This window comes from Coregonus lavaretus (assembly GCF_964263955.1).
Source record: "Coregonus lavaretus genome assembly, contig: HAP1_SCAFFOLD_4211, whole genome shotgun sequence".
NCBI lineage: Eukaryota > Metazoa > Chordata > Actinopteri > Salmoniformes > Salmonidae > Coregonus > Coregonus lavaretus.
In genome coordinates this window covers 10,001-34,453 of record NW_028156850.1, presented here as the reverse complement: position 1 = coordinate 34,453, position 24,453 = coordinate 10,001, and the positions used below count along the sequence as shown (strand labels likewise).

General features: G+C 43.6%; 1 pseudogene across 1 annotated transcript in view; it reads left to right on the top strand.

The window, feature by feature from the left end:
• Positions 1 to 24,453, top strand: part of LOC311119637 (protein phosphatase EYA4-like) — a 38,604-nt pseudogene that overhangs the window by 8,253 nt on the left and 5,898 nt on the right. The window contains exons 4-6 of the transcript in view: positions 1,756 to 1,898; positions 2,040 to 2,162; positions 3,568 to 3,650. The product of the transcript in view is annotated as a protein phosphatase EYA4-like (transcript). The remainder of the gene's footprint in view (positions 1 to 1,755; positions 1,899 to 2,039; positions 2,163 to 3,567; positions 3,651 to 24,453) is intronic.

Here is a 24,453-nt window from a genome sequence, read left to right as displayed (position 1 = left end):
GCACAGCGTTGAATGCAAACATACTCTTTTATTCAATGATTACATGAACAAAACAACAAACGATAACGTGACGTCCACGGTCTAACACAAACCACACTGGAACAAGATCCCACAACCACTGTGGGAAAACAGTCTGTCTAAATATGGTTCCCAATCAGAGACAACCAGCAACAGCTGACACTCGTTGCCTCTGATTGGGAACCACTCTGGCCAACATAGAAATACAACTACTAGACAAAGAAATGGAAACTCACACCCCGGCTCAACATACAAGTGTCCCCAGAGCCAGGGCGTGACAGTACCCCCCCCTAAAGGCGCGGACTCCGACCGCGCCAACCAAATACCACAGGGGAGGGACCGGATGGGCACTCCGCCTTGGCGGCGGATCCGGCTCCGGGCATGATCCCCACTCCCTCTCTAACCCCCCAAAGTACCCCTGGTCCGGTCTGGCCCTGCTGACCGGAGCTGAACTGAACACTGGTGGAGCGGATTGCTCTAGCTCCGGCGTGGAGCAGCTGACCGGTGCTGGACCAGGCACCGGTGGAACAGGCACGGGCCGTGCCGGACTGACGACGCACACCACTGGCTTGGTGTGGGGAGCAGGAACGGACCGAGCCGGGCTGACGAAGCGCACCACTGACTTGGTGTGGGGAGCAGGAACAGGCCGGGCCGGGCTGGCGACGCGCACCATTGGCTTGGTGCGGGGAGCAGGAACGGGCCGGGCCGGGCTGGCGACGCGCACCATTGGCTTGGTGCGGGGAGCAGGAACGGGCCGGACCGGGCTGGCGACGCGCACCATTGGCTTGGTGCGGGGAGCAGGAACAGGCCGGGCCGGGCTGGCGACGCGCACCATTGGCTTGGTGCGGGGAGCAGGAACAGGCCAGGCCGGGCTGGCGACGCGCACCATTGGCTTGGTGCGGGGAGCAGGAACAGGCCGGGCCGGGCTGGCGACGCGCACCATAGGCTTGGTGCAAGGAACAGGAACAGACCGGACCGTACTGGGGACACACACCACTGGCCCTACGCAGGGATCAGGAACGGGCCGGACCGGACTGGTAACACACCCCAGTACCTCTCGCCGTGCCTCTACACCTTCCTTCCCCTCTTTGACCAGTGGCCCCCGTAACCTGGCGGCCTCCTCTGCCAACCCGCTGGGTCTCCTGCTGCCCCGTCGTGAGCCCCCCCCTAAAAAAATTCTGGGCTTCTCTCCTACCTCCTCCGACCAGGTCTCCATACTTTTCGCCAGCCTTTCGCCCTTCTGCTTCCACGTCAAGCCCCTCTCTTCCTCACACGGCTTGACCCAGTCGAGGCGGCGAAGGAGATCCGCTAGAGATCTCCCTGGCGATGGCTCCTGGACACGCTGCTTGGTCCAGTCTTGGTGGGATCTTCTGTCTAAATATGGTTCCCAATCAGAGACAACCAGCAACAGCTGACACTCGTTGCCTCTGATTGGGAACCACTCTGGCCAACATAGAAATACAACTACTAGACAAACAAATGGAAACTCACACCCCGGCTCAACATACAAGTGTCCCCAGAGCCAGGGCGTGACAGAATGAGTAGGTGTGTCCAAACTTTTGACTGGTACTGTATATTATATTACCACATTACTAACCACACCAGTACTCCCCACCCATCTACCCCTCCAAGTAAGTATTATCATGTGGTTTTCCTATTACTTGTAACTGTACATACTTTTGTAGTATTCTGAAAACGTATGTGTACTCCTCTCCTCCCCCCCCCCCCTCTCCTCAGGCCGTACCCCCACATCCTATCCACACCGGCAGCCCCGCCCATGCCAGCGTACGCCGGCCAATCCCAGTTCAGCAGCATGCAGCCGTCGACCGTCTACACCGCGTACTCCCAGACTGGCCAGGCCTACGGACTGTCTACCTATGGTAAAGACTGACATGCACGTACTCAGACATATTGTCCTCTCACCTCCATCTTTTATGCAATGGCAGATATATGGATGCCAACTTGTTTTGATTTCTCTCTCTCCCTCGCTCTCCCCCCCCCCCCTCTCTCTCTCTCTCCAGACCTGGGTGTGATGTTACCAGGTATGAAGACAGAGGGGGGTCTCTCCCAAACCCCCCTACAGACCAGCCTCAGCTACACGCCCCAGCCTGGACAGACCGCCTACTCACCATATCAGATGCCAGGTCAGTGGCCAAACAGCCAATCAGAGGAATGTGAGAGTGGAAACCTGACCAATCAGGTGACAGATACCGTACTAGCATGACTTAAGTAGGAATTCCTGGCTTCATTAGGTAAGACTAAAATACAGGACCTGTTCATTGTGGAGTGAACTTGTAAAAATTGAATAATTCTGCTCTGCATGTAATTGTGTCTGTTTAAGCTGTTTGAATAGTTGTTTGTAGTAACACAGAGGATCATTGAAAAAGATACCCTGCTCTCTAGTGGGATTCCCTGTATAAATAAAGGTTAAATGAATAAATATATAAATGTCTCAATGCCTATAATGTCAGCAAAATAAATTGACACATGATTAATTAATTAATCTCTCTCTCTCTCTCTCAATTCAATTTCAATTTCAATTTAAGGGCTTTATTGGCATGGGAAACTAACGTTAACATTACCAAAGCAAGTGAAGTAGATAATAAACAGAAGTGAAATAAACAATAATCTCTCTCTCTCTCTCTGTCTCTCTCTCTCCCTGTCTCTCTCTCTCCCTCTCTCTCCTCTCCTCTCCTCTGTCTCTCCTCTTTCTCCTCTCATCTGTCTCTCCTCTCTCTCCTTTCCTTCCCCTCTCCTCTCTCTCCTCTCTCCTCTCCTCTCCTGTCTCTCCTCTCCTCTCTCTCCTCTCCTCTGTCTCACCTCTCCTCTCTCTCCTCTCTTCTCTCTCCTCTGTCTCTCCTCTCTCTCCTCTCCTCTGCCTCTCCTCTCTCTCCTCTCCTCTGTCTCACCTCTCCTCTCTCTCCTCTCTTCTCTCTCCTCTGTCTCTCCTCTCTCTCCTCTCCTCTGCCTCTCCTCTCTCTCATCTCCTCTGTCTCACCTCTCCTCTCTCTACTCTCTCCTCTCCTTTCCTTCCTCTCTCCTCTCCTCTCCTCTGTCTCTCCTCTCCTCTCTCTCCTCTCCTCTCCTCTGTCTCACCTCTCCTCTCCTCTCCTCTCTCTCCTCTCCTCTGTCTCTCCTCTCCTCTCTCTCCTCTCCTCTGCCTCTCCTCTCTCTCATCTCCTCTGTCTCACCTCTCCTCTCTCTCCTCTCTCCTCTCTCCTCTCTCCTCTCCTCTCCTCTGTCTCTCCTCTCCTTTCCTTCCTCTCTCCTCTCCTCTCCTCTCTCTACTCTCTCCTCTCCTGTCCTTCCTCTCCCCTCCTCTCCTCTCATCTGTCTCTCCTCTGTCTCTCCTCTCCTCTCTCTCATTTCCTTCCTCTCTCCTCTCCTCTCCTCTCCTCTCCTCTCTCTCCTTTCCTTAATCTCTTGTCTCATCTGCCTCCTTCTCTCTCTCTGTCTCTTTCTCTGTCTCTCTGTCTCTCTCTTTCTCCCTCTCCTTCTCTCTCTCTGTCTCCTCTCTCTCTGTCTCTCTGTCTCTCCTTCTCTCTCCAGGGTCCAGTTTCACTTCCTCATCTGGTCTGTACTCCAGCAACAACTCTGTGTCCAACCCAGCCAACTACACTGCTCCGCAGCAGGTACCTGTGTGCATGTGTGCGTGCTTGTGTGCATGGGTGTGTGTGTGTGTGTTTTGGTGTGTGTGTATGTATGTGTGTATAAATGTGTGTATTACAAGCATTCTTAAACCTCAACACAAACACATCTCTATCTCTACTGTAGAACTCTGTCTCTGTCTCCCGAGTGGTGCAGTGGTCTAAGGCACTGCATCACAGTGCTAGCTGTGCCACTAGAGATCCTGGTTCGAATCCAGACTCTGTCGTAGCCGGCCGCGACCGGGAGACCCATGGGGCGGCGCACAATTAGCCAGCGTCGTCCAGGGTAGGGGAGGGAATGGCCGGCAGGGATGTAGCTCAGTTGGTAGAGCATGGCGTTTGCAACGCCAGGGTTGTGGGTTCGATTCCCACGGGGGGGGGCAGTATGAAAATGTATGCACTCACTTAACTGTAAGTCGCTCTGGATAAGAGCGTCTGCTAAAATGACTGAAATGTAAATGAAATGTAATCCACACTGTTACTTCCATAGCCACCTTGGCGTTTGACTGCTGTGTCATAGTTCTAGAGCCCAGAATGACTTCTGTTTGTGTTGAGGTTGTCGTAGAATGTAATGCTCGAAACACAGTGGATCGGGAGAACATGGTTACCCATAAAAACAAAACAAAAATACCCACACGATTATTCATTTCAAAAGTCTGTTTTGGACAGAATATTTATCTTAGGTTACGTTCCAAATAGCACCATATAACCTATGGGCCTTGGTCAACAGTAGTGCACTGCACTGTATGTGGTCTTATGTAGCAACATTTGAAATTGTGTTTTTTACATTGGATAAAAGTAGAGACTCATAGCTAGAAAATGGTATATCATACACTACAGTTGAGGAACAATGGGAAAATCAATCTGCTTTGAAAGTTGATAAACTTGTAACCCCACTTTTGAGAAACTGGCCCTTGAATGTTTTGGCAAACATACTGGAGAGCTCTTCTTTGTCTACACCCATTCAGCATCGTTCACACCCTCTTAAGCCGTAGCCCCACCCATCTCTTTAAGGATTCCCATGTGAGGCCATGTGCTAAACAGAGTGAGTACGGTAGTGTACTGAACAACCAAAGATTTCAAGACTAAAGGCAGGTTTATACTACGTCTATGGACATGTCTGTAGCAGGGCATTCTACCAGAGTATTCTAGAACTTGGACACTGTCCCGTTGGCCTAATGTTATATTCTGATTTGACTTTGGTGCAGGTTGGTGCATGTTGTTCTTCACATTACTGTCTCTGGTAAACACACACTATACCATATAAAATAAAAGTTTCTTTGTCACATGCACAGGATACTGAAGGTGTAAATGGTACAGTGAAATGGTTACTTGCAGAGTGGAGTCTTTGGTTTAGACATGTAGCTAGCTAGCTAGCTAAACAATGAACCATAATCCCAACTCATGACGTTACTACCCTGCATGAATCTACAGGTAGCTAAAGCTAACCAACTAGGTTCAATGTTAGCTAGCTAGCTAATATTAGGCTATAACTAGCAATGCAAATGACTCTGAGATACGAATAATATTTCTACACATTTCATACACGTAACATTAGCTAGCGAGCCAGCCAGATAACGTTAGCTGGCTAGCTAACAGTACTCTTTAACTTGCAATGAAAATGACTTTCTGACAAAATTAGAAACGTATAATATCTGAAAATGTAGATAGCTGGACTCTCTTACCTGTATACATGGATGGACGCTTCTCCCTCTGTCACAGATGCCATAGTTGCCCTTAGTTTGAAGATGTAATCCGGAGACAGGTGTTTTATACAACAGCCTTCTGTGTGTTTCTCTTTTCGACTCCCTCCGCATATTTGCAATCAAACGGTTGAATTTTCTCCATCTCCTTAGCCTCCACCGCGCATTCCACTGATTTCAAAACTCGGTCCTCCAGAAAGTGGCGAGAATTAGCAACACTTTTGCAGTTCTTTGTGATATCTTTTTAAAAAGCCGCAGTAGCAAGAATTATCTACACATACTGAGCAGCTCATGTTATAGACAGAAGCAGGCTACATGGCAGACCAATCCCAACTCAGCAGGCTACATGGCAGACCAATCCCAACTCAGCAGGCTACATGGCAGACCAATCCCAACTCAGCAGGCTACATGGCAGACCAATCCCAACTCAGCAGGCTACATGGCAGACCAATCCCAACTCAGCAGGCTACATGGCAGATCAATCCGAACTCATCTCTCGGCATGTCCAGCCCATCCAATATCTCAGCCAATCATGGCTAGCGGGAATGTTCCTGTCTTTTTCCGTGGCTAAAAAAACTAGGCTCGTAATTTAACAATTGTATTCGTATTTATAGATGGCATACAAGTTGGTATTAAGGCACTTGAAAACAAGTTGGTATTAAGGCACATGAAAGTTCACGTTCCAGAAAGCATTTCTGCCAAAAAAATGCATTTTGATAAAAAAATTAAATGTTTACGTTCAGTTGCCTCTCCTGTGAAGTAGTGACACGTGACATTCTCCTAGTTTCCTGAAACGAGTCACAAATAAGAAATACGGTTCCATTTTGGACGAAGCCTTTGTGATGAATAGTGGTCTGGTAGAGAGGTAGTTAACAGACACTGTAATGTAATATGATGGATGTTTAATGTAAGAAAGGGGAGAAAGGAGATTTGTGGCTCGTGTGTGGATGGAGGGAGAGCGATGGAGGGGGTGTGTGTCTCTGCGTTTGCGTGTGTGTGTGTGTGTGTGTGTGTGTGTGTGCGTGTGTGTGTGTGTGTGTAAAGGATTTATAGCTACTTGTGCAGAAGGACAGGGTGACAGCTTAAGTGGTCTCTCCTATAAAGACTCCATCTCCACTGGGTCAGTTCAAACACACAAGACTTTGTCTGCATCCCAAATGGCACCCTATTCCCTATATAGTGCACTACTTTTGACCAAGGACATAAGGCACCAGCGCCAATAGAGCTTTGGTCAAAAGTAGTGCACTATGTAGGGAATAGGGTGCCATTTGGGACACATCCTTTAACTGTTAGGAATATATGAAACAGAGGAGACGAGAGGAAAAGAAAGGAAAAGAGAGGAGAAGAGAAGAGAGGAGAAGAGAGGAGAGAGGAGAGGAGAGGAGAAGAGAGGAGAAGAGAGGAGAGGAAACAGATGAGTAGAGAAGAGAGGAGAAGAGAAGAGAGGAAGGAGAGGAGAGGAGAGAGAGGAGAGGAGAGGAGAAGAGAGGAGAGGAGAGAGAGGAGAAGAGAGGAGAGGAGAAGAGAGGAAAGAGAGGGAATGAGAGGAGAAGAGAGGAAAAGAGAGGAAACCGATGAGAAGAGAGGAAAAGAGAGGAAACCGATGAGAAGAGAGGAAAGAGAGGGAATGAGAAGAGAAGAGAGGAAAGAGGGGGAATGAGAGGAGAAGAGAGGAAAAGAGAGGAAACAGATGAGAAGAGAAGAGAGGAAAGAGAGGGAATGAGAAGAGAAGAGAGGAAAGAGGGGGAATGAGAAGAGAGGAAAAGAGAGGAAACAGATGAGAAGAGAAGAGAGGAAAGAGAGGGAATGAGAAGAGAAGAGAGGAAAGAGGGGGAATGAGAGGAGAAGAGAGGAAAGAGAGGGAATGAGAGAATAAAGATAACAGAGAAGTGGGGGATGAGAAGGGGAGGAGTAGTAAAAACTTATCTTCCGGCCTCAGCTCTTCCAGAATCCATCTGTTTGTCTTTCTGTCCCTCTGTCAGCCTCTTTCTCTCTCTCTTTCACTCTCTCTCAGCGAAAACAACAAGAAGAATAGCAGATATTAAAACAACAAGAAGAATAGCAGATATTAAAACAACAAGAAGAATAGTAGATATTAAAACAACATATTTAAGAATAGTAGATATTAAAACAACATATTTAAGAATAGTAGATATTAACACAACATATTTAAGAATAGTAGATATTATAACAACATATTTAAGAATAGTAGATATTAAAACAACATATTTAAGAATAGTAGATATTAAAACAACATATTTAAGAATAGTAGATATTAAAACAACATATTTAAGAATAGTAGATATTAAAACAACAATAAGAATAGTAGATATTACAACAATTGTAATTATTTTGCACTATGGCCTATTTATTGCCTTACCTCCATAACTTGCTACATTCGCACACACTGTATATATACAGTGAGGGAAATAAGTATTTGATCCCCTGCTGATTTTGTACGTTTGCCCACTGACAGAGAAATGATCAGTCTATAATTTTAATGGTAGGCTTATTTGAACAGTGAGAGACAGAATAACAACAAATAAATCCAGAAAAACGCATGTCAAAAATGTTATAAATTGATTTGCATTTTAATGAGGGAAATAAGTATTTGACCCCCTCTCAATCAGAAAGATTTCTGGCTCCCAGGTGTCTTTTATACAGGTAACGAGCTGAGATTAGGAGCACACTCTTAAAGGGAGTGCTCCTAATCTCAGTTTGTTACCTGTATAAAAGACACCTGTCCACAGAAGCAATCAATCAGATTCCAAACTCACCACCAAGGCCAAGACCAAAGAGCTCTCCAAGGATGTCAGGGACAAGATTGTAGACCTACACAAGGCTGGAATGGTCTACAAGACCATCACCAAGCAGCTTGGTGAGAAGGTGACAACGGTGCGATTATTCGCAAATGGAAGAAACACAAAATAACTGTCAATCTCCCTCGGCATGGGGCTCCATGCAAGATCTCACCTCGTGGAGTTGCAAAGATCATGAGAACGGTGAGGAATCAGCCCAGAACTACACAGGAGGATCTTGTAAATGATCTCAAGGCAGCTGGGACCATAGTCACCAAGAAAACAATTGGTTACACACTACGCCGTGAAGGACTGAAATCCTGCAGCGCCCGCAAGGTCCCCCTGCTCAAGAAAGCACATATACATGCCCGTCTGAAGTTTGCCAATGAACATCTGAATGATTCAGAGGAGAACTGGGTGAAAGTGTTGTGGTCAGATGAGACCAAAATCGAGGTCTTTGGCAACTCAACTCGCCGTGTTTGGAGGAGGAGGAATGCTGCCTATGACCCCAAGAACACCATCCCCACCGTCGAACATGGAGGTGGAAACATTATGCTTTGGGGGTGTTTTTCTACTAAGGGGACAGGACAACTTCACCGCATCAAAGGGACGATGGCCATGTACCGTCAAATCTTGGGTGAGAACCTCCTTCCCTCAGCCAGGGGATGGGTATTCCAGCATGACAATGACCCAGAACACACGGCCAAGGCAACAAAGGAGTGGGTCAAGAAGATGCACATTAAGGTCCTGGAGTGGCCTAGCCAGTCTCCAGACCTTAATCCCATAGAAAATCTGTGGAGGGAGCCAAAGGTTTGAGTTGCCAAACGTCAGCCTCGAAACCTTAATGACTTGGAGAAGATCTGCAAAGAGGAGTGGGACAAATCCCTCCTGAGATGTGTGCAAACCTGGTGGCCAACTACAAGAAACGTCTGACCTCTGTGATTGCCAACAAGGGTTTTGCCACCAAGTACTAAGTCATGTTTTGCAGAGGGGTCAAATACTTATTTCCCTCATTAAAATGCAAATCAATTTATAACATTTTTGATATGCGTTTTTCTGTTTTTTGTTGTTGTTTTTCTGTCTCTCACTGTTCAAATAAACCTACCATTAAAATTATAGACTGATCATTTCTTTGTCAGTGGGCAAACGTACAAAATCAGCAGGGGATCAAATACTTTTTTCCCTCACTGTATTTTTTGTTGTATTTTTGACTTTATGTTCTGTTTTACCCCATATGTAACTCTGTGTTGTTGTTTTTATCGCACTGCTTTGCTTTCTTCTTGGCCAGGTCGCAGTTGTAAATGAGAACTTGTTCTCAACTGGCTTACCTGGTTAAATAAAGGTTAAATGAAAAAATGAAAAAATATAAATATTTAAGAATAGTATATATTAAAACAACATATTTAAGAATAGTAGATATTAAAACAACAAGAAGAATAGTAGATATTAAAACAACATATTTAAGAATAGTAGATATTAAAACAACATATTTAAGAATAGTAGATATTAAAACAACAAGAAGATAGTAGATATTGGGCTTTAATATACCTTTATTTCATGTTTCTGGATAGTATCCTACATTCAGCATCATGTTGAAGAGCTTGAGAATGCAGCTTAGAGATGCTTTTTCTTCAGCATCCCATTGCAGATACTGTCTGGCTCTACCACCGGAGGGCTTTGTTTTCTCTGTCAGCTCTGTGAAGGCTTTGTTTTCTCTGTCAGCTCTGTGAAGGCTTTGTTTGGTCTTTAATTATTCTTTCTATGTTTTGTAATTGATCGACTAATTTGGTCTGTGTCTCGGATAACTTCTGGCATTCTGGATTTTCATTTTCAGTTTTTCAAAGTAGTTTTTCCAGAAGTTGCCATTTTGAACGGGAATGTTTTTCATATTATATGAGGTATTAAGCCCCACATGTAGAATATTTAATTTTTAATTTTTTGTAGCGTCTTTTTATACTGTCTTAGGTCCAGGTGATATTTTATTATTATTATTATTATTATTATTATTATTATTATTATTATTATTATTATTATATTTTACACATCCAACCTGGTCTGTGGGGTTTCTGTGTTTTTAGTTTGACAGTTGCCTCTGGTTTTTCCTGGCAGAATTACATTCACTGTCAAACCAGTTTTCTTTGGGCATTTTGTTTGTATATGTTTTCCCCACATTCATATATATATATCTTTTTTTTTTTCTTACATGATTTTGTTGCTAGTTTATAGAATATTTTGTTTAGCTTATATGTTGCCAAATTAATGTTTCCTTTACTATAACTACATTTAATGTACTGAAAGCGGTTCAGCATATAATCAATTTCTGCGCTATTTAATGCTGTCTCATACACTGTTACTGGTCTTTTTCCATTTGTAAATGGGAGGGAGATTGAATAGGTAAGGTTCCTGGTTCTGGTTGACTCACTACATTTTTTAAGGTAAAGTGTGATCTGACACAGCAAGTTTTGGCTTGACTGTAAACGCATGAATAATGTATATTCAGGTGGAATATCGGTTATGGAGTAATCCACCATGTAGCAACAGATAATGTAATAACTGCCAATAATGTAGTAAATGCTGATAATGTTTTAACGCTAATAACATTTTTGTGTATAATCTAATAATTATTACAGTATGCAGTTTTGGCAGTAGGCCATTAGGAAGTGGGTAAAAATAAAATAATGAATAGTCTAATAACTTTAATCAATAATGTAATAACACAAAAAATAGACTAAAAACTAAATGTACTCTCTTTTTTTTATGCATATCATATATTTATATATTTACTTATTTACATATTCATATATATATTTTTTAATAGCATGTCTAGTTGACATCAAACCACATTCCTAAATCCGTATTTGATATTACTAAAAGGGAATGTAACTGGACAGTACATTAAACCAGTGGACTAAAAGGGAATGTAACTGGACAGTACATTAAACCAGTGGACTAATGTTTCTCTGCAGACATAGACAGGGAGATGGTGGCATTACAGTTCCGACACACTTAAATATTACAGATAATACAGTCCCAATATTATTATATTTTTTTTGTTAAAAGGCCAGAACATATGTAAAATGGAGTTGTGAAGGCAACTTTGTATTAAAATGTTTCTTGTACTGGTCGACCTGAAAAATAAAAGGTGTAACTCATCCATATGTTCTAGTGCTGCCGGATCACGGAGGAGCGGCACTCCCTCCGTGTTTTTCAATTTTAGAATACATAGTGCTGGTTAAACTATTTATTAAATTATATTTAAATGACCACTAAAATTCCATGAAAAACAATAGAATGACAAACCAAATCATTCTGTATAGCAGCCTGGAGATAGATGGTGGTTTCCTCCCTGTCTTCTCTCTGGTGGGGGGAGAGAGTGACGAACAACAGTAGGCCGTGTGTGTGCACTGTGGAGGCCCGGCAGAGGCTTGACCACTTTGGCCAATCAGAATGTTGGAAAAACAATCACCAGCAGTTCCCAGCCAGCCTAATAAACAACATGAAAAGCCGCCCGTTCACAAACCACAAGCTTTAAACGGTCACATCTGCAGTGGATCAGGCTGCAGCGCAGTCTGAGGACACACACCTGATATGTCACATCCTGGAGAGAGAGATCCATCCCTGTGCCTCTTCCTCCTCGGTCCGGGGGAAGCAGCCATTCAGATCCTGTGCCAACGCTTCTCCCTCCCGTGCGCCTTCCACCGTCAATGGCTTTAGGGACTTTTGGTCACAGTAAGGGGGGGAACACGTGCCACCCCTGAGACCACTGCTTAACTGTACATATAAACTGGGTGGTTCGAGCCCTGAATGCTGATTGGCTGACAGCCGTGGTATATCAGACCGTATACCACGGGTATGACAAAACATGTATTTTTACTGCTCTAATTACGTTGGTAACCAGTTTATAATAGCGATAAGGCACCTCGGGGGTTTGTGGTATATGGCCAATATACCACGGCTAAGGGCTGTGTCCAGTCACTTAAGAACAGCCGTTAGCCATGGTATATTGGCCATATACCACACCCCCTCTGGATTTATTGCTTAAATATATCTCATTCCCTGCAGCTCGGCAGTTTAACCACATGAACCTTGTCATCACACCACAGAGATCTAGGATCCAAATTCACTCTGTGTCTGCCTTGATGTTCATAAAACTCCATGGACTCCTCTTGGCAGTGGAACCCAGAGAATGATATGTGACCACTTGGTTACGGCGACACCCAAACCAGAGTGGCCACTGCAAAGCCCAAGGAGCCTGAACCTCTCTGGAAGTAGCCCTGCTTGGGATATTTCGCCAATATTGGCTATTGGATGAGGCGCAGGGCCCGTTCTAGCTTGGTATGTGAGGGTGGGCAACTGGAAATGTGAATTGGGCCAAGTTGGAGGTAATAATGCATTATGGGTATAGTTTATTGAGATGCATGAATACACAACACCAAAAGCTTGATTTTTATGGCTGTTTTTAAAATTAATTTCCTGCAATTCTACATAGTAATGATTTATGTTCATTACTTGGTCAATTGATTTGATTGCATGTTTAATCTATGCAAATAAATTATATGAATTGATAGTTTACCTCTCTGTTTTCTTTTATTCTGTAATAGGGTATATTGTAGCCATGTGTTCAAACTAATCAAATCAATGTTTATTTATGATGCAGCGTGTAAGTTACACAATACGATGAAATGCCTATTCAGAAACTAAAGCAACTAAAGCTCTCGCAAATGATATTAAGATATATGTACACTACCGTTCAAAAGTTTGGGGCCACTTAGAAATGTCCTTGTTTTCCATGGATCCACCAAGACTCTTCCTAGAGCTGGCCGCCCGGCCAAACTGAGCAATCAGGGGAGAAGGGCCTTGGTCAGGGAGGTGACCAAGAATCCGATGGTCACTCTGACAGAGCTCTAGAGTTCCTCTGTGGAGATGGGAGAACCTTCCAGAAGGACAACCATCTCTGCAGCACTCCGCCAATCAGGCCTTTATGGTAGACTGGCCAGATGGAAGCAACTCCTCAGTAAAAGATGCATGAGGCTGTAACATAACAAATTGTGGAGAAAGTCAAGGTGTCTGAATACCTTCCGAATGCACTGTATATGTGTACACATGTATATATTTACAAAAATATATGGGGGATTGGAAATGATGCAGACAATTACATTGATGGAATCTACAATCAATCTGCGCTGTTAAAGCTTATCTACCCCCTAAAAATAAAAATGAAACGTAACCACATAACTCAATTTCTGCCTTTTTTAAAACATGTATTGAAAGCAGTAACTCCCCTCAATGCACTCTGGACATTTCATGATGCTCATTGGCCAATACAATGTATTCAAAATAGCTTCTGAAGTTTCCTAATTATATGTTCGTTAATAGTTAAATGGTAGTTTTAGTTTTGGAGATACAGCGTTTTATTTCAACAGAGACAAATAAATCGTAAGTTAGTGTAATCAACATCGCACTGATTTCATAAATCATATTAAATCTACACTACCGTTCAAAAGTTTGGGGCCACTTAGAAATGTCCTTGTTTTCCATGAAAACATACATGAAATGAGTTTGAATAGGAAATATAGCTAAATGCATAGGAAATGGTGTCATTGACAAGGTTAGGAATAATGATTTTTAATATAAATAATAATTGTGTCCTTCAAACTTTGCTTTCGTCAAATAATCATCCATTTGCAGCAATTACAGCCTTGCAGACCTTTGGCATTCTAGTTGTCAATTTGTTGAGGTAATCTGAAGAGATTTCACCCCATGCTTCCTGAAGCACCTCCCACAAGTTGGATTGGCTTGATGGGCACTTCTTACGTACCATACGGTCAAGCTGCTCCCACAACAGCTCAATAGGGTTGAGATCCGGTGACTGTGCTGGCCACTCCATTATAGACAGAATACCAGCTACTGTTTCTTCCCTAAATAGTTCTTGCATAGTTTGTAGCTGTGCTTTGGGTCATTGTCCTGTTGTAGGAGGAAATTGGCTCCAATCAAGCGCCGTCCACAGGGTATGGCATGGCGTTGCAAAATGGAGTGATAGCCTTCCTTCTTCAAGATCCCTTTTACCCTGTACAAATCTCCCACTTTACCACCACCAAAGCACCCCCAGACCATCACATTGCCTCCACCATGCTTGACAGATGGCATCAAGCACTCCTCCAGCATCTTTTCATTTGGTCTGCGTCTCTTAAATGTTCTTCTTTGTGATCTGAACACCTCAAACCTCAATTTGTCTGTCCATAACACTTTTTTCCAATCTACCTCTGTCCAGTGTCTGTGTTCTTTTGCCCATCTTAATCTTTTCTTTTTATTGGCCAGTTTGAGATATGGCTTTTTCTTTGCAACTCTGCCTAGAAGGTCAGCATCCCGGAGTCTCCTCTTCACTGTTGACGTTGAGACTGGTGTTTTGTGGGTACTATTTAATGAAGCTGCCAGTTGAGGACCTGTGAGGTGTCTGATTCTCAAACTAGACACTCTAATGTATTTGTCCTCTTGCTCAGTTGTGCACCGGGGCCTCCCACTCCTCTTTCTATTCTGGTTAGAGACAGTTTACGCTGTTCTATGAAGGGAGTAGTACACAGCATTGTACGAGATCTTCAGTTTCAGTTTCTTGGCAATTTCTCGCATGGAATAGCCTTCATTTCTCAGAACAAGAATAGACTAACGAGTTTCTGGCCATTTTGATTCTGTAATCGAACCCACAATTGCTGATGCTCCAGATACTCAACTAGTCTCAAGAAGGCCAGTTTTATTGCTTCGATCATCAGCACAACAGTTTTCAGCTGTGCTAACATAATTGCAAAAGGGTTTTCTAATGCTCAATTAGCCTTTTAAAATGATAAACTTGGATTAGCAAACACAACGTGCCATTGGAACACAGGACTGATGGTTGCTGATAATGGGCCTCTGTACGCCTATGTAGATATTCCATAAAAAATCAGCCGTTTCCAGCTACAATAGCCATTTACAACATTAATTAACAATGTCTACACTGTATTTCTGATCAATTTGATGTTATTTTAATGGGGGAAAAAATTGCTTTTCTTTCGAAAACAAGGACATTTCTAAGTGACCCCAAACTTTTGAAAGGTAGTATATTTGTATTTACATTAGTCTATAGCCTACTAATAGCTATATCACGTAGTCGTAGCACTATTAGGCTATACTGCAAATTATTGTTGTTTGATCCTGAACTGACAGAATGGCTATCCTTCAGCTATCTTTCAGCACCACAAGTTGGTTCAACTTCTTTAACATCATTGCACGATCCTGGCGCTGTCCTTTCAGCACCACGAAGGGCGCTCCAATCATTTAAAATAACCCTCATCAAGATCTGTTGCCTAATAGTCCTACTCACCACTTATAATTATGATTGTAAATAGAAGATTATCTCCCAAAGATCCATGGTGTTCACCACTCGATCCATAGCCGACCCTAAAGCCTGCAGCATGGTCGAGTGCTGCTGGATGCGTTCCTCCACCGAGGAGCTGGGATCGGACGTGCCTGCTGAATCCATAGATGGTGCGTGATTCTGTCAACGTCTGGGTGAGGTGGTGAAAACGGAATCAGGCGCAGGACACAGAACTGAGAAAATGAATGGATTTACTAAACAAAAGTCAACCATAACAAAACTTCCACGCGGGGAAGAGCAGAACAACAGCTCACCAAACGACGTAAAACAACGGACAATCACGCACAAACCCAGGAGGGAAAACAGAGGTAATTATAGGGACACAAATAAGCATAATGGGGAACAGGTGTGATTAATAAAGACAAGACTAGTGTAACACAGAAACATCGATCGGTGGCAGCTAGTACTCCGGTGACGACGAACACCGAAGCCTGCCCGAGCAAGGAGGAGGGGCAGCCTCGGCTGAATTCGTGACAATTCTGTACAGGCTTCCTTCTTTTCACTCTGTCATTTAGGTTAGTATTGTAGAGTAACTACAATGTTGCTGATCCATCCTGAGTTTTCTCCTTTCACAGCCATTAAACTCTGTAACTGTTTTAAAGTCACCATTGGCCTCATGGTAAAATCCCGGAATGGTTTCCTTCCTCTCCAGCAACTGAGTTAGGAAGGAAGCCTATATCTTTGTAGTGACTGGGTGTATTGATACACCATCCAAAGTGTAATTAATAACTTCACCATGCTCAAAGGGATATTCAATGTCAGCTTTTTTTTTTACCCATCTACCAATATTTGCCCTTCTTTGCAAGGCATTGGAAAACCTCCTTGGTCTTTGTGGTTGAATATGTGTTTGAAATTCACTGCTCGACTGAGGGATCTTACAGATAATTGTATGTGTGGGGTACAGAAATTAGGTAGTCATTAAAAAATAATGTTCAACACTATTATTGCACACAGGGTGAGTACATGCAACTTATTATGTGACTTGTTAAGCACATTTTTACTCCTGAACCTATTTAGGCTTACCATAACAAAGGGGTTGGATACTTACTAACTCAAGACATTTCAGCTTTACATTTTTTATTAATTTGTAAAAATAAAAAAAATCCACTTTGAAATTATGGGGTATTGTGTGTAGGACAGTGACACAAAATCTCAATTTAATCCATTTTAAATTCGGGCTGTAAAACAACAACATGTGGAAAAAGTCAAGGGGTGTAAATACTTTCTGAAGGCACTGAATATAGTCCACCTCAACACCAGTCCTGGTCTGAAATCACCACGTAGAATCCCAGAGACTGAAAATTGAGTATCTCTAACTGGATATTCTCTAATCATTCTGTGGTAGGGGGAGTTTTCATGTGGCAATATACAGTGGGGATTATTTAGTCAGCCACCAATTGTGCAAGTTCTCCCACTTAAAAAGATGAGAGAGGCCTGTAATTTTCATCATAGGTACACGTCAACTACACAACAGACAAAATGAGAAAAGAATATCCAGAAAATCACATTGTAGTGATGTTTTGGGGCTGTCGCTGGGCAACACAGACTTTCAACTCCCTCCAAAGATTTTCTATGGGGTTGAGATCTGGAGACTGGCTATGGGGAGTTATAAATGGCACACAGATACATGTCCTGACTGGTACTCAATATTTCATTTTTAATTTGAATCCATATTGTGTGTTTAGCCTTTTTTTACTTGTTTGATATGACTAGTCAGTTTTTCCTGCCAAACTACAACCTCCTGATTCCCGGCCATGTTTAATCGTGGAGGAGTTTAATAGAGGGTACACTCAGTTCTCTGTAGTAGTTTGGACAGTTTGTGGATACATAGTTGGTGTTCGATGTTTCATGGAGAATAACATTGTCAATATTTGTTCATACTATGTAAAAAGTCAGGGGTTTGTGCTTTTCACACCAAAGGTTGATGAGCACAAACCCTGAATGTTATAGCTGCTTATATTTAAGGATGCTATGTTTCAAAATGTTTCTTTAGGATGTGTTTAACAGTGGAATGCTTGATCTGTGGACCAGTATTTTATCATTGTTATAACAGTTTAAACAGTTTAAACATTCATTAATAATGACAGTTATTATCATCGCCATTATCTGGTAGATGTGCTGTATGTTTGCTCCTCTTAGAGCAGATTACAGCCAACAGGTATCTGATCTGGCTCTGGTTCTACTGTACTGAGGACCCTGTTGCAGTCACTGCTGCAGAGCTGTTCTCTACTGTACTGAGGACCCTGTTGGAAGTCACTGCTGCAGAGCTATTCTCTACTGGACTGAGGACCCTGTTGCAGTCACTGCTGCAGAGCTGTTCTCTACTGGACTGAGGACCCTGTTGGAAGTCACTGCTGCAGAGCTGTTCTCTACTGTACTGAGGACCCTGTTGGAAGTCACTGCTGCAGAGCTGTTCTCTACTGTACTGAGGATCCTGTTGGAAGTCACTGCTGCAGAGCTGTTCTCTACTGTACTGAGGACCCTGTTGGAAGTCACTGCTGCAGAGCTGTTCTCTACTGTACTGAGGACCCTGTTGGAAGTCACTGCTGCAGAGCTGTTCTCTACTGTACTGAGGACCCTGTTGGAAGTCACTGCTGCAGAGCTGTTCTCTACTGTACTGAGGACCCTGTTGGAAGTCACTGCTGCAGAGCTGTTCTGCTGTACTGAGGACCCTGTTGGAAGTCACTGCTGCAGAGCTGTTCTGCTGTACTGAGGACCCTGTTGCAGTCACTGCTGCAGAGCTGTTCTCTACTGTACTGAGGACCCTGTTGGAAGTCACTGCTGCAGAGCTGTTCTCTACTGTACTGAGGACCCTGTTGGAAGTCACTGCTGCAGAGCTGTTCTCTACTGTACTGAGGACCCTGTTGGAAGTCACTGCTGCAGAGCTGTTCTCTACTGTACTGAGGACCCTGTTGGAAGTCACTGCTGCAGAGCTGTTCTCTACTGTACTGAGGACCCTGTTGCAGTCACTGCTGCAGAGCTGTTCTCTGCTGTACTGAGGACCCTGTTGGAAGTCACTGCTGCAGAGCTGTTCTCTACTGTACTGAGGACCCTGTTGGAAGTCATTGCTGCAGAGCTGTTCTGCTGTACTGAGGACCCTGTTGGAAGTCATTGCTGCAGAGTTGTTCTGCTGTACTGAGGACCCTGTTGGAAGTCACTGCTGCAGAGCTATTCTCTACTGTACTGAGGACCCTGTTGGAAGTCACTGCTGCAGATCTGTTCTACTGTACTGAGGACCCTGTTGGAAGTCACTGCTGCAGAGCTGTTCTACTGTACTGAGGACCCTGTTGGAAGTCACTGCTGCAGAGCTGTTCTACTGTACTGCCTGTTGTGGCTGGCTGGGTGCTCTGCCAGTGATGACTGGTGTGGGGGACTGGGGCCAGTGGGGATGTGGGCAGTGGGGATGTGGGCAGTGGGGATGTGGGCAGTGGGGATGTGGGCAGTGGGGATGTGGGCGCTCTGTAGCTTGGGGCTCCTTGGATGTTGAGGAAGGGGCCCTGGGAATGTAGTGCTGGTTAGAGTCTCTGGGCTTTGTGTGGGTATTGGAGAGGGTCCAGTCCAGGGCAGTGTCTTTCAGGGCTTTTGCAAAGAGCCTGACTCCGTTCTTGCTGAGGTGCACATTGTTGTAGAAGTAGTGAGGCTGATTGTCCCAGTGATGCACCAGGTGCACCTTTGTCTGAGGGAAACAGGCCTGTGATACCTCTGTGTTGGTGTCGATGACTTGCTGGGGCACGTCCAGTCTGGGGAGAAGGTAATTCTGGCTGATGGGAAGTCTAGTAGCGTTAGTGGCTCAGAGCTTTGTCCACGTCTTCCCTGTGTGTCGTCACGTTGTTTGTCCCAGTGTGGATCAGGATGTGTTCTGCCTCTTTCAGTCTGTCATCTGGGAGCATCTATCTCTCTGTCTCTGTCTCTGTCTCTCTGTCTGTCTGTCTGTCTGTCTCTGTCTCTGTCTCTCTCTCTCAATTCAATTAATTTCAGTTCAATTTAAGGGTTTTATTGGCATGGGAAACGTATGTTAACATTGCCAAAGCAAGTGAAGTAGATAGTAAACAAAAGTGAAATAAACAATAAGTATTAACAGTGAACATTACACTCAGAAGTTTCAAAAGAATAAAGACATTTCAAATGTCATATTATGTCTATATACAGTGTTGTAATGATGTGCAAATAGTTAAAGTACAAATGGGAAAATAAATAAACATAAATATGGGTTGTATTTACAATGGTGTTTGTTCTTCACTGGTTGCCCTTTTCTTGTGGCAACAGGTCACAAATCTTGCAGCTGTGATGGCACACTGTGGTTTTTCACCCAGTAGATATGGGAGTTTATCAACATTGGGTTTGTTTTCCAATTCTTTGTGGATCTCTATAATCTGAGGGAAATATGTGTCTCTAAAATGGTCATACATTTGGCAGGAGGTTAGGAAGTGCAGCTCAGTTTCCACCTCATTTTGTGGGCAGTGTGCACATAGCCTGTCTTCTCTTGAGAGCCAGGTCTGCCTACGGCGGCCTTTCTCAATAGCAAGGCTATGCTCACTGAGTCTGTACATAGTCAAAGCTTTCCTTAAGTTTGGGTCAGTCACAGTGGTCAGGTATTCTGCCACTGTGTACTCTCTGTTTAGGGCCAAATAGCATTCTAGTTTGCTCAGTTTTTTTTGTTAATACTTTCCAATGTGTCAAGTAATTCTCTTTTTGTTTTCTCATGATTTGGTTGGGTCTAATTGTGTTGTTGTTGTTGTCCTGGGGCTCTGTGGGGTCTGTTTGTGTTTGTGAACAGAGCCCAGGACCAGCTTACGTAGGGGACTCTTCTCCAGGTTCATCTCTCTGTAGATGATGGCTTTGTTATGGAAGGTTTGGGAATCGCTTCCTTTTAAGTGGTTATAGAATTTAACAGCTCTTTTCTGGATTTTGATCATTAGCGGGTGTTGGCCTAATTCTGCTCTGCATGCATTATTTGGTGTTTTTCGTTGTACACTGAGGATATTTTTGCAGAATTCTGCATGCAGAGTCTCAATTTGGTGTTTGTCCCATTTTGTGAATTCTTGGTTGGTGAGCGGACCCCAGACCTCACAACCATAAAGGGCAATGGGTTCTATAACTAATTCAAGTATTTTTAGCCAGATCCTAATTGGTATGTCAAATTTTATATTCCTTTTGATGGCATAGAAGGCCCTTCTTGCCTTGTCTCTCAGATCGTTCACAGCTTTGTGGAAGTTACCTGTGGCACTGATGTTTAGGCCGAGGTATGTATAGTTTTTTGTGTGCTCTAGGGCAACGGTGTCTAGATGGAACTTGTATTTGTGGTCCTGGCAACTGGACCTTTTTTGGAACACCATTATTTTTGTCATACTGAGATTTACTGTCAGGGCCCAGGTCTGTGCAGAAGATCTAGGTACTGCTGTAGGCCCTCCTTGGTTGGTGACAGAAGCACCAGATCATCAGCAAACAGTAGACGTTTGACTTCAGATTCTAGTAGGGTGAGGCCGGGTGCTGCAGACTGTTCTAGTGCCCTCGCCAATTCGTTGATATATATGTTGAAGAGGGTGGGGCTTAAACTGCATCCCTGTCTCACCCCACGGCCCTGTGGAAAGAAATGTGTGTGTTTTTTGCCAATTTTAACCGCACACTTGTTGTTGTTGTACATGGATTTTATAATGTTGTATGTTTTTCCCTCAACCCCACTTTCCATCAATTTGTATAGCAGACCCTCATGCCAAATTGAGTCAAGGATGTGCAGGGTGAATACGTGGTCTGTGGTATGGTAATTTGGTAAAAAGCCAATTTTACATTTGCTCAGTACATTGTTTTCACCGAGGAAATGAACTAGTCTGCTGTTAATGATAATGCAGAGGATTTTCCCAAGGTTACTGTTGATGCATTTTCTACGGTAGTTATTGGGGTCTAATTTGTCTCCACTTTTGTGGATTGGGGTGATCAGTCCTTGGTTCCAAATATTGGGGAAGATGCCAGAGCTAAGGATGATGTTAAAGAGTTTAAGTATAGCCAATTGGAATTTGTGGCCTGTATATTTTATCATTTCATTAAGGATACCATCAACACCACAGGCCTTTTTGGGTTGGAGGGTTTGTATTTCCTGTAGTTCATTCAATGTACAGTGGGGGGAAAAAAGTATTTAGTCAGCCACCAATTGTGCAAGTTCTCCCACTTAAAAAGATGAGAGAGGCCTGTAATTTTCATCATAGGTACACGTCAACTATGACAGACAAAATGAAAGTCACATTGTAGGATTTTTAATGAATTTATTTGCAAATTATGGTGGAAAATAAGTATTTGGTCACCTACAAACAAGGATGATTTCTGGCTCTCACTGACCTGTAACACACACACTCTCTCTCTCTCTCTCTCTCTCTCTCTCTCTCTCTCTCTCTCTCTCTCTCTCTCTCTCTCTCTCTCTCTCTCTCTCGCTCTCTCTCTCGCTCTCTCTCTCTCTCTCTCTCTCTCTCTCTCTCTCTCTCTCATTAAATTAAATTAAATTAATGCTTTACATGAATGGTTGGTTGCCACTAATGACAAAGCAATGTATAGGAACATAAAAAAAAAATGAACAATATATTTGAGCAGCAGTATTAATAAATATCAACAGAGAAAGAAAAATCCATCATGAATTAAACAGTTATACACAAAATAAAGAAGCATAGAATTGAGAAAGTAAATCTACAGACCCTGAACTACTGTCTCTAGTATAGTATAATAGACCAGGACATACTCTGGAACAAGGTCTACTCCAGGGTTCTTCAATTCCGGTCCTGGAGGGCCCAAACACTTCTGTTTTTTATTTCTACCTGGTAGTTAATTGCACTCACCTGGTGTCCCAGGTCTGACTTAGCCCCTGATTAGAAGGAGAGGATGAAAAACAGAGGTGTCTCGGCCCTCCAGGACCGGAATTGAAGAACCCTGGTCTACTGTCTCTAGTATAATAGACCAGGACATACTGTATCTACCTCATATTACCTCATAGTACCCCTGCACATTAACTGGTACTGGTACCTCGTGTATATAGCCAACTTATCGTGTATTTATTTCTTGTGTTGTTATTTTATCTCTTCTGTAAGTAAACATTTTACTGTTAGTCTAAACCTGTCGTTTACGAATCGAGTGACGAATAACATTTGATTTGATTTTAGGAGTAACATTTAAACACAATACTAATGCCCCACCAACATTAGACAACTATCCTGTAAAACCCCAAACCCAAACTGCTGAAATAAATCAATGAAATTTAAGTAGAGAGTAGTTTGAATCTTTGATAAACTACAACGACTCTTTTGCTAAGTGCAGAGATGTATTATTGTAGGTCATGGATTTGTAGGGGACTGCTGAAGATCAGCATATCCCTAATCCAGAGGTTGTGAGTTCAAATCCCAGGTGGTCATATTGAAAAGTCAGTACTAAGTGAACATATCAAATGTAAATCATATTGTGTAATTGATTATAGAGTTTACACTACTTTATCTGAACAGCGTACAACCTTCCTTAAAACCCCATTTCATTACTTTACTTATAATGGTTTGGGACACCTGGGACCATGACGTGACAAAAACCTCCAGGGGACCATGACACAACGTCCTAAAAACGTCCCCGGGTCAAACCGGGAACTATAAAAAAAAAAAAAAGTCCCCCAGAGAACGTTACCTTGGGTAGAGGCGACGTCCTAAGGACCAGTAAAATGATAGTCCTGAGAACATCCTAAATAGGTCCTGACATGGTCCTCAGTGACGTCTGGGAACTTTAGAGGGAACTAAACAATGGTCCCCCAGAGAACGTTCTCTTGGGACCGTCACGCAACGTCGTGCCAAAACCCTTAAGGGACCTAATAGGAACGTTGCCGAATGTCCTCAGGACGTCCCCTGTTTGCTGGACACTATCTCAAATGTTTCTCCTAGAAGTCATTATTTCTTAAAATGTAATGAGATACAGTGAGGGAAAAAAGTATTTGATCCCCTGCTGATTTTGTACGCTTGCCCACTGACAAAGAAATGATCAGTCAATAATTTTAATGGTAGGTTTATTTGAACAGTGAGAGACAGAATTTTTTAGTCATTTTTCAGACGCTCTTATCCAGAGCAATTAGGGTTAAGTGCCTTGCTCAAGGGCACATCGACAGATTTTTCACCTAGTTGGCTTGGGATTTAGAACCAGCAACCTTTCGGTTACTGGCACAACGCTCTTACCCACTAAGCTACCTGCCACCCCAGGTAAATTGATTTGCATTTTAATGAAGGAATAAGTATTTGACCCCCTCTCAGAAAGATTTCTGGCTCCCAGGTGTCTTTTATACAGGTAACGAGCTGAGATTAGGAGCACACTCTTAAAGGGAGTGCTCCTAATCTCAGTTTGTTACATGTATAAAAGACACCTATCCACAGAAGCAATCAATCAATCAGATTTCAAACTCTCCACCATGGCCAGGACCAAAGAGCTCTCCAAGGATGTCAGGGACAAGATTGTAGACCTACACAAGGCTGGAATGGGCTACAAGACCATCGCCAAGCAGCTTGGTGAGAAGGTGACAACGGTGCGATTATTCGCAAATGGAAGAAACACAAAATAACTGTCAATCTCCCTCGGCCTGGGGCTCCATGCAAGATCTCACCTCGTGGAGTTGCAATGATCATGAGAACGGTGAGTAATCAGCCCAGAATCAGCCCAGAACTACACGGGAGGATCTTGTCAATGATCTCAAGGCAGCTGGGACCATAGTCACCAAGACAACAATTGGTAACACACTACGCCGTGAAGGACTGAAATCCTGCAGCGCCCGCAAGGTCCCCCTGCTCAAGAAAGCACATATACATGCCCGTCTGAAGTTTGCCAATGATCATCTGAATGATTCAGAGGAGAACTGGGTGAAAGTG